This window comes from Equus caballus, chromosome 27 (genome assembly GCF_041296265.1).
Source record: "Equus caballus isolate H_3958 breed thoroughbred chromosome 27, TB-T2T, whole genome shotgun sequence".
Taxonomy (NCBI): Eukaryota; Metazoa; Chordata; class Mammalia; order Perissodactyla; family Equidae; genus Equus; species Equus caballus.
The window spans coordinates 33,165,128-33,175,630 of record NC_091710.1 but is presented as its reverse complement, the minus strand read 5'-3'; the positions used below and the strand labels follow the sequence as shown (position 1 = coordinate 33,175,630).

Sequence of the window (10,503 nt, the reverse complement as noted above, 5' to 3'; positions counted from 1 at the left end):
TCAAGCGTATTTTGCTGGTGGGAGGTCACATTAATGCCAACTTTTAGAAAACAATTTGCCTGACTATGTAAAAGACTTTAAAAGTTTCCACTCGTTGATCCAATAATTCTAGTTCTAGGAATCCAGCCAAAGGAAATAATCAGTAAGGCAGATGAGCATGTATGTTAAGGGTACTCACTTGTAGCATTATAGTAAAATATTGGGAAAAATGAATATGACCGAGGATGGGAAATATCTAAATATATTAAGTATATCCATAGGATATACTTACACAGCCAGTGAAGGTGATATTTTAGACATATGCATTTTCTAGATTGAAAAGATATACATGTACGTTGTTTGAAAGTTTAAATAGTATAAAAAAGAAGAAGGAAGTCTCCATCTCACCTCAGACCCCGGTCCTTCTCTGTAGGTACGTACGACTATTGTCATCAGTTATAGAGTGAGCTTTCGAAAAGAAAACGAGAAAGTGAAATAAGAAAATAATTCCAAAGTAATGGTTAGTGGAAGAAACATACAGAAAAAAAAAGCTAACTTTTTGGTATAATTGCAGTTCAAGAAGGTTGGGATGAGAATAATATAGAAAAGAAATATTCCATGCTGTTTCTGAGTGGTGAAATTAAGGGTAATTTTTGTTTCTGCGTTGTAAAATTTCATTAATAATATGTAATTTTGCTTTCCAATACTCAGCGTTTAGGGAGTGGAAGACTATTCAAGTTCAGAATTCAGCAAAGAGCACAAATCATCTGTAAATAATAAATTTTTTCCCAAATCAAGGACTTTTATATTTATACATATATGCTCCCCTATTTTCCTCATGTGTAAGTTTCAAATAGCACAGCAGGCCAATTATAAGCCTATATGCTTTCATTCTAGAATACCCAGAAAAGGAGTTTTATCTCCCCACCAACCTTCTCCATCATCCCACTAAATCCACACACAGAGGAAAGTTGGAAAACACCACCCTAAGAAAGTCAGAGTGCTTGCTATTACTTGGTGGTCTTGTACTCAAATAAAAGAGTTCCTTTAATTTTGCCTTTAAATGCCAAATGCTGAAGTTGGAACCTTGTCTTTCTATAAATGAATCCATCAGGGAAAATAAATTTGACATTGGTTCTTAGGTCAAGATCTAATGTTATGAGATTTTTCACAAGAATCCCAAGGGGAAATATTTGTCTGGTTTGTATATGACAGTGCTTAGGAACAAACTCTCCAAGGTCCCAAAAATGTTAAATGTTCATTTGAGAGTCAAATACAGGTTTTTAGATTTACAATGGTATTTCAGAGTCCGTACACAAATTTTAAAGAGAAAGGCATTCCTAAATACACCTAAAAGGATAAAGTGTTCACTTCCGATATTGGAAAGAGCCCTCTGAACTTCCGTTGAAGTGTGTGTTTGTGTTCTCATGCTGAATTCCCATGGTGCTGTGAAAACTCTTACTGGAGAGGAGGTGGAAGGGTATTGGCTTCTCATTCTGTTCAGAATCTTCCTATCTACACCATTGTCCCTATGGCCAGTGGTCAGGTTCACCTGAGTCTGGGCTGGAACAAGCAAATATCCTATTTGTAGTATATCCACATAGCATAGTATTGGTTAATTGGTCAAGTAGATGATGATGTTAGTAATTACTTGAACTAAGATTTGCTCTTGCCGTGGGTAAACAGATACGAGACTTAACTGAAGATTACTTGGTACCACATGAACAATTTTTTCCTTTAGTCCTTCCCACACTTATCACTTTATTAGGCTAAATTTGACAGCTGTGAGCTGGAAGTTCTAGAAGCAATAAGGAGCCAGGGCTGTGGGCAGTGGTCTGCCACTGGAACTAGATTCAAATTTGTATTTCCTCACGTTTCGAGTTCTTTATAGATTTATAGACGTATTTTGTATTAGTTTGCTAGGGTCACTGCAACAAGGTAATACAAGCTGGGTGACTTAACAGAAATTTATTTTCTCACAGTTCTGGAGGTTAGAAGTCCAAGTTCAAGGTATCAGTAGGGTTGGTTCCTTCCGAGGCTGCCAGGGGGACAGCTGGCCCGGGCCCCTCCCAGCTCCTGGTGGTTAGCTGGCACTCTGGCGTCCTTGGGCTTGTCGATGCATCACCCCGATCTCCTCCTTCACGTTCACATGGTGTTTTCCTTGTGTGTGAATCTGTCTCCACATTTCTCCTTTTTATGAGGACACCAGTCCTATTGCATTAGGGTCCCGCCCTCTCCCAGTATGACCTCATCTTAATTACATCTGCAACAACTCTATTTCTAAATAAGGTCACCTTCCGAGGTATTGGGGAGTCAGGACTTCAACACATGAATTGTTAGGGGACACAATTCAGCTTGTAAGAAATATACACACAGACAATGTATAATGTTTTTGAGGGGACACAAACACAGTGAAGGCCAGTTTGGCCTGCTCCGGACACTGATGGCATGACAGAGTCTTCCTCGAACCCCACAGCATTGCTGTGAGACATGTATGTCTGCTGCTGGTCACCACAGTTATGCATTAAGTACATTTGTGGCATTGCCTTTGCATTTGATGGTAGAATGATGTTTCATGTATCAGTATATTTTTTGGCAATAATCATAGCTACATATGCATGCAACTAGCAAATGGGCCAGTTGAAAAGTGTATGAAATGTGGTTTAAGATTTCACAGAATTTCTTCCGTTTTTCAGGGTCAATAGCCTCATTTACTTCTTCATTCCAGTTTAGATACTTATCTATTCCACACTGGTTCACTTTCAGCTTGGGCAATTGTGCATCGTCAGAGCAGACACTCATGAGTTGGGCCCTGGAAGTGACAGGATTGGATCAGCTAGAACTTGAAAATTTCTACAGCCTTGTGGATTCTGAGAAAATGGCATTTGGTGCTACTTGAAGTTTGCCTCATCTCTGCTGTGAGTACAATGGGCCACCGCACGTTTAACAAGGGAAGTCCTGCGATGTTGCCCCCATAGTTCTGAAGATCCAGGATCTCATCGTTCTTTGAAGTCGTCTTGGAGAAACCAGTGGGTACCGAGTGGCTATTACGAGTGTGCCAACGCCAATCCGTCAGAAAACAGATCTGGATTCACCTCTCACCAGCAGTCAGGAGACTATCACATCTGGCCAATAGAGCAAAGCACACATTTAAGGAAACAGAACGTAAGTTCTTGAGTGTTCTAGAGAGCGTAATCTACCAGAAGACATTTGCTGAGTGTCAGATACAGATACAAGGACATCAGGGGGCTACAAAACGAAAAGGCACAACATCCATATAAAGAATGTTTGGGGGCCGGCTTGGTGGTATAGTGGTTAAGTTTGCATGCTCTGCTTTGGTGGCCTGGGGTTCGCTGGTTCAGATCCTAGGCGCAAGCCTACACACTTCTCATCAAGCCATGCTGTGGCCACATCCCACATACAAAATAGAGGAAAATTGGCACAGATGTTAGCTCAGTGACAATCTTCCTCAAGCAAAAAGAGAAAGATTGGCAACAGATGTTAGCTCAGGGCCAATCTTCCTCACCAAAAAAAAAAAGTTTATAAAACAACTTAAGACTTTAAAAATAATTATTTTTTTGAAAGACAGATATTTTTCCTTAAGTTTTAAGGGAGGATGCTAATGAGTTTTAAATATTATTTATCATTCAAATGCAGAAAAAAACCTCTTTTAAAATTATGGTACTCCACATACCCATCAGCTAGCTTCAACAATTATTAATACTTATTATAAGTTAACTGTTTAATAATGACAATGACAGTAGCAATTATTGGCAATTTAAAAGCTTTGCCAGAGAATATTACAAATAGCGGACGAGGCATTAAGGAAAATGGAAAAATGAGCTGGGATATTTCTTGACAAGCTCCAATTCCTAAAATAATAGCCAATTACATTATGGACATTGAGGATCGCTGTGGACTCTCATAACGAGTCCAAGCAGCCAGTTGAGTTTCCGATGGCAGAGGATCTCACCCCCATTCTAAGTGCTGAGTTAGGCAACATCCCAGGGGCCTCTCTACAAGAGCTAAGGGCTGATATTTGCCCAGCAACCCCTCTCTCTGCAGTTGCTGTGAGCACCGAGTCTCTCAAGCTCTTCAGTCTGTGAACCTCTTTGATGAGGCAAAACCCCTCCCACCGTCTGCCCTACCTGTTCACTCTGACCACGAGGGAGGGCCTGCCTTCGCTCGCTTTTTCTGTCCAGTGTTTTGATGGATGATGAGTTTCCAGAAACCCAGCTGTTCCGAACAAAAACCACATCTCCTTTTCTCTGTTCTCTTTGTGGTAGTTGGGGAACATAAATGTGTTTCCCATTATTGGGTCTGTTTTACAGTGTGAGTTCCTGTTGGGGTTCATTGTTTTGGGCATTACTAGCTATTTCAGCTCATACAAGACTGGCCTTTCCTTAATGTTTAACAATGGCAATCTGAGAGGAAGACAGGAAGCCCTGAAGTGTTTTGCTAAATTTAAAGACTCAACCAGATATTAAGGTTGGGGAGATTTTTCTTGCTTTAAAACACTTGTAATCCCCTAGTGTGTGTATGCATTATGACGGTGGGGTGGGGCACCTGGAATGGGGTGATGGATGATAGGACAGACCCTAAGAGAATTCCAAGATTAAAAGCCATCGTGGCACATGGAAAGAGAAGAGGACTTAGAACCTGAAGGTCTGGTTTGAATCCTGAGTCTTCCTTCTTGGCTGTTTGCACAGCTAGCGACTTTGGGTAAGTTAGTTCACCCTTCTGAACCCTACATTCATCATCTGCAAGAAGAAGAGAACATAACCTACTCCTTAGAGTTGTTGTGAAGATTAAATGAGATGCCGAATGGAAGCATCTGGCACTTTATGTGTGTTCAATAATCGGTACTCCTTATTATTTCTTATCTCCCTGTGTGCTGGCAAGGAGTGACAGCATTGCAAATACAGGGCCTGTGACCAAGGGATACCCAAATCCACGGAACAGCTGTGTGCAGTAGAGATTTGCTCTGTGTTTAAGGATCATCTATGGGGGCAGGAGGAGACCATTGATTAACCTAGCTCTGTGACCTGGGCAAGTCGCTTAGCCTTCATAACCTTATTAAGAAAACATCAATTGAGCCCCTGCCTCCTAGCTCCAGGGCGTTGGGTCATCTGTGATATGGAAACCATAGTATCCCCACTTTCATCACAGAGCTGACCTGGGGATCAAATGAGAGAATGTCTGTGAAAGTACTTGGTAAACTTTAAGCACTATCTAAATGTCCTGCTGTGGACCTGAGGCAGAGAGAACATTTACTCTGCCCCATTCATGAGGTCCAAATACAAACTCTCCATCCGTCTGCATTCAGCAGAGAACAAACACATTCTATTTGGCTTTAGCGTTGAATGAAAGGTAAACAGTACCTTTTCAGTTGCTTTGAAAGAGAGTTCCTCTCTGCTCCCTTCACAACAAAGGCAGGCCCTTTGACTACTTCCTGCTGAGTTTAGAAGAGATGCTGGATTCCAAGGGCCTTAGAGGATGTGGAAAGTGAAGCGACGGAACAAGTGTGTCTAAAGACACCCACACTTGGTTCTCAATGGACTGGCTTTTTCTGAAGCCCCAAACCAAGGCCAAGCACCCCGAGGCAATTGCCTTCTTCTTGCATGGGGTAATCCCAGGGAAAACACATGTGGAAGCTCTTGGACAATATCACTGCTGGGTTGTGTAATGTATTACCATGAAGGTGATGAGGAGGGCAGGGTGGTGGCCTGGAGCTGGCCTGGGAAGTCGGTCCAGTGGATTGACTTTCATGGTACCTTTCAGGATGACTGTGGGAAGAGTCCTAAGTGAATCCAAAGTCCTTCAAGGTTTGTCCTTGAAATGTCTATCACTTCCTGTCTATCGCCATTCTCCATCGGACTTCCTCACTAGCACTCTTTCCTTCAGTCTCACCAGTCCATCCCGCGTGTCCTAAATACTGCCTCTGGGATGGGGAATTCAGGCTTTTCACTATCTAGATGAGCCAACTTTTCGTACCTAAGTCCCAAACAAACTCACGTCCCCATCATATCTTTACTTTTGCTCCAGCTGTCACTTTCTCTGCAGGCTCCCTTTTTATACTCTCACTACCCTTCAGGACACTGTGCTTTACCTTCCTGTGAAGGCTTTTGTGACAATTCAATCCCACTGCTCTTTCTCTCTCTCTGGTGTAATATAGTATAGGATAGTACGTATTTTCCGTATTACTCTCTGGCCTTTAACAATTTTCTATTCCTTATTCATTCATTAACAATTTGCCTTTGTACCAGGCACTGTATTGTGTACTGGGATCCAATGGTGAACCAAACTTGGCCTCTCCCAAGAAGAAATTTACCATTTAATAAGAGAGAAGGGAGATTTCAAGAAAAAAAGGAAAATAATATGTAATACATCATAAAGAGGATGGATATTATTCTAAAAGTAATGAAAGCCATTATAGTTTTAAAACATTTTTTAACCAGCTTTATTGGGGTATAATTAACATACAATAAACTGCACTTATTCAAAATATACAACTTGATAAGTTTTGACATAGGTATGTACCCATAAGACCATCATGACAATAGAGTGAGCATATTCATCAACCCCAAAAGTTTTCTCGTGCTTCCTCCTTCTCCTACCCCTGCCCTAAGCAACAGCTGACCTGCAACACTACTGATTAGTTTGAATTTTCTATAAATAATCATGCAATATATATTCTTTTCTGTGTGTGGCTTCTGTCATTCAGCGTATTTATTTTGAGATTCCTTCATGTTGTAGCCTGCACAAAAAAAAAAAAAAAGCTCCTGCTTTTTCTGCTGAATAGTATTCCGTTGTATGATGTATCAGTCTGTTTATCCAAACACCTGTTGATGGACCTTTGGTTGGTTTCCACTTTGGGGCTATTATAATAGTGTTGCTATGAACCTTTGCCTACAAGTATTTATGTGGACATATGTTTTCATTTCTTTTGGGTAGACAACTAGGAGTGGAATTTCTCCGTTGTATGGTAAATTTATGTTTAATTTTCTAAGGAACTGCCAGGTCCCTTTGACTCAGGGCCATCATTCTGTTCATGTCAGCTCATTGGGGAATAATGTAGACATAGACAAAGATGGTGAAGCAAGAAAATAATAGCTAACATTTATTATACATTTCCCACATGCAGGGCGTTGTGCTACGAATTTTAAATGCATTACTCCTTAATCCCTCTGACAAACACCCTGAGATGGGCTTATGATTATCCTCATTTATAGATGAAGCAACTGAGACTTTTTGAAATTAAGTAACTTCCCAAGATCTCTTATCTACCAGCAAAGAAGCCAAAACTCAAACCTAGGCCTTTCTGACCCCAAAGTTTATATTCAGAACCACAGTGTGAGTAAGGTTGAGCTACGGATGCTAAAGTCAAGACACTTGTCTTGTGCTTTGCTTTCTTCTCAGGCTGGGAAGGGGGACAGCACAACGTTCTGTGCCTCCGAGGCGGGGTTCTGTTTCGCTGAGATGTTGCTTTCATTTTTTTTTACCCGTTAGTCTAAGAATTCAAGCAAAATATTATGTGCAAGTTACAGTTTAGAAATCATTTTATAGATTTCTCTAGAACTCTATAGAAATCATTTATAAAGTTGTCTAATCCAAATGTAGGACTATATTTAAAATGTATTTCTTTTTTACTAGGCTTAGATCATAGTTCTTTAGAGGGCCTCATCCATCAAAATGCAATCAATGGGAATGACTGTGTGAGGAATCCCGAGGATCTATACTATTTGGAGGCAGACTGATACAGCAGAAAGAACACGAGTTTGGGAGTAAGAGACTTGGGTTGGCTACGCAGTCTGATAGTTTGCAGGGGGAAAGCTATTTAAACTTTGTTTTCCTCATCTGTGGAGCGGAGACAGTAATATCTATTTTAGAGAGTGGTTTTAAGGATTAAAGAAGATTACAAGTCAAAGCCTTAGGCTCTTGGTGAGTGTCAGTTCCTAGTTCCTTTTTCCACTTCTCTTTTTTTTAAAGGACTCAAACTTTTTCATCCTAGCTTAATATCTGAAGCCCTTGCAGCTAGAGGTTGGTAATCCCTCCCGAACCATAGGCAAGATTTTGCATGTTTGTTCATGTACATTTTGGCGAGAAAATGTCCTTGGCTTCCATCAGGTTTCAAAGCAATCCATGATTCTAAAACAGTTCAGAACCACCGTGAGACTGTTCTTCATTCATTTATTCACTCGACAACATTTATTGAATACCCACTAGGGGTGAGCCCCTAAGTAGAGAATGAGAAACTGCAGGGTTTTGTGAATTTGCAGGTTACCACACTAAATACACACATCCGAGAGAACGTTTGGTGCATGAAGAAGAAAGCAGAAGAGTCCTAGGGTGGAGATGAAGATGATATGAGGTAAGCAGGGAAAAGACTCAGGAATCAAGGATATGAACTTCCCTGACTTTCACCCATGGCTGCAGACGCTGCAGACAACCGTGCAGGTTCTCCCTGGACAGCAGTGCCAGCCGTGGGGAGAGGGGGCGTGGTGGTGGGGAAATGCAGCCTGACCTCCCCTCACCCCTCTGAGGGCCCTCAGAACCTACCTGGAGGGGGCTCCTTTTTCTGGTTTGCCAGAAGGTGCCCTCCAGGCTGCCAGCCCAGTGGGGTGCTGCTACACAGCGTAACATTTTCCTTTAGTGGTTTAACTGTTAAACTTTAAAGTGGATCAACTCTAGCCCTGAAAAAAAAAAAAAAGAGTGTTCTTTGCTCAATTGATCTCTTAGAGGACATGATAAAGATAACAGTCAGTCGGGTCACTATGTCAACAGTGTTTTGAAAACAAAGGAGGTGTCTTTTGGTCTTCCCAGGCAGTTAGCAAGCGGAGCTGGAAAACTCCTAAAGCCAGCGGGGAATTTGGGTATTATGTGGCTCAAACCCCTCATTTTACAGATGAAGAAACTGGGGCCCAGGGAAATTGTGACTTTTCCGAGGTTTCATGGCCTTTTCTTAAGCGAGGGCTGCTGTCAGTAAGTGAAGCGGCTGAGGAGCAGATGGTGAATGAAGGCACGTTCTGGATGATTCATTGTAGGTGCCGTGAGCATTTAATAGTGGGAAAGGCCCCCGTGCGGTGGACCCCATTTCTGTGGACCAGGCCACAGTGACCAGCTCCACCTGCCCCATCCTATCTCGGCCTGGAGCCTGTGCATATTTATTCTTTGGAGTCTCGTACTTTGCTCTTTTATTTTTACTGGCTGTGCGCTTGTGTTTGTTCTTGGCGCTCTCTTCATGCATATTTCAGGCGGCCCCATGTTTAACTTGAGCTCAGGACTAAATATAACCACTCTTATCACCAGAGCCAGCCATACATGTCAGCCCCTTTCGGTGTGTGTGTCAACTCCACTCCAGTTTGCCTGCCACAGACCTGAGACCCAAGGTTCTCAGGAAATTGCTACCACATCCACATTGCACAAGGACAAGCTTCCAACCCCACCCCCTCCGTGGGGTTCTCCTATCAACCATGTTCTCGCCCGTCTAGGTGATTCCTGTGCTGATTAACAGTTTTCTATAGGGTTCATAAATTATTTTGTGGTTTTAATGTTGTCAAAACGAGAGTGTCTGTGTCTTCTACCTACCTTTTCCCATTCACTCCACTCAATGCTGAGAATACATTAGGTGCTTGCCAATTTCTCACTTTCTTGAGAACATGGAAGAACATTCCAGCTAACATTTCCCTTCTTTGCCAGATACAGTAGAATCTGCTATGACCTGTGTTACAAGGCCGGGTGAATTATAGACAAGAAGAGTGGCCGAGAGCGACAGCAGGACCTCTTATACGAATACACTTAGTGAGGGAGGAAAAAGGACAGTTGCTCTTCAGCCAGTTGAATCAACCTAGGAACGATGAGATAACAGAACTGGAAACCGCATTGCTTTCACATCCTCAGACTTGTCTGAAAGCAGATCCTTTAAAAGTTCTCCGAGGTCCATAAGGTCAGAGATTCGCTCCTTTGCAAGAATACTATAGGCAATGACATCATTTCCCAAACCAGTCCCTCTTTCCCTCCCTCCCTTCCTTCTAGCAATTATTGAGTACCTACTATGTATAAAGCTCTGGGTTAGCAAGGAAGACCAACATGTGCTCCTTGTACTTAAGGAGCTTACTATTTAGGAGAAAAGACAAACAGCTACATTAAAAGGACTAAGAAAAGGCCATTAGGTAAGATGACTGGGCTGCTATTGGGGGCTGTCAGGAGAGCAATTCAGATGTTTAGAAGCAGAGGCCATTTTGGCAGGGGTTTAAGGCAAGTAAGAAAGCAGAGAAAGAAGATGGTAAAGAGAAGACGAGAAGAAGATTCTGTGTGTTTGTTTGTGTGGTTTTGAGCTTGTGTCAACCCCAGGAAGGAAGCAAGTGGAGAAGATGAGATTGCAGGTGCTGAGGAATGCATGCAATGGACCACAAATGGGATTCCATCAGAGAAGGCGAGAACATGTGTATCGGGGCAGGGCGTGGGGCCATGCTTTGTGTGCTGCTCAATCAGGATGATTCTGATTGTTTCTTCATCCTGTAG

At 42.1% G+C, this 10,503-nt stretch overlaps 1 long non-coding RNA gene across 1 annotated transcript; it reads right to left on the bottom strand.

The window, feature by feature from the left end:
• Nucleotides 1-1,008: 1,008 nt before the first annotated feature.
• On the bottom strand, nt 1,009-8,672 carry LOC138920970 (uncharacterized). Its single transcript, XR_011433102.1, has 2 exons — nt 8,539-8,672; nt 1,009-3,104 (listed from the first exon to the last, which is right to left on the bottom strand). It is a non-coding gene; the product is annotated as an uncharacterized lncRNA (long non-coding RNA).
• Between the last annotated feature and the right edge of the window lie 1,831 nt (nt 8,673-10,503).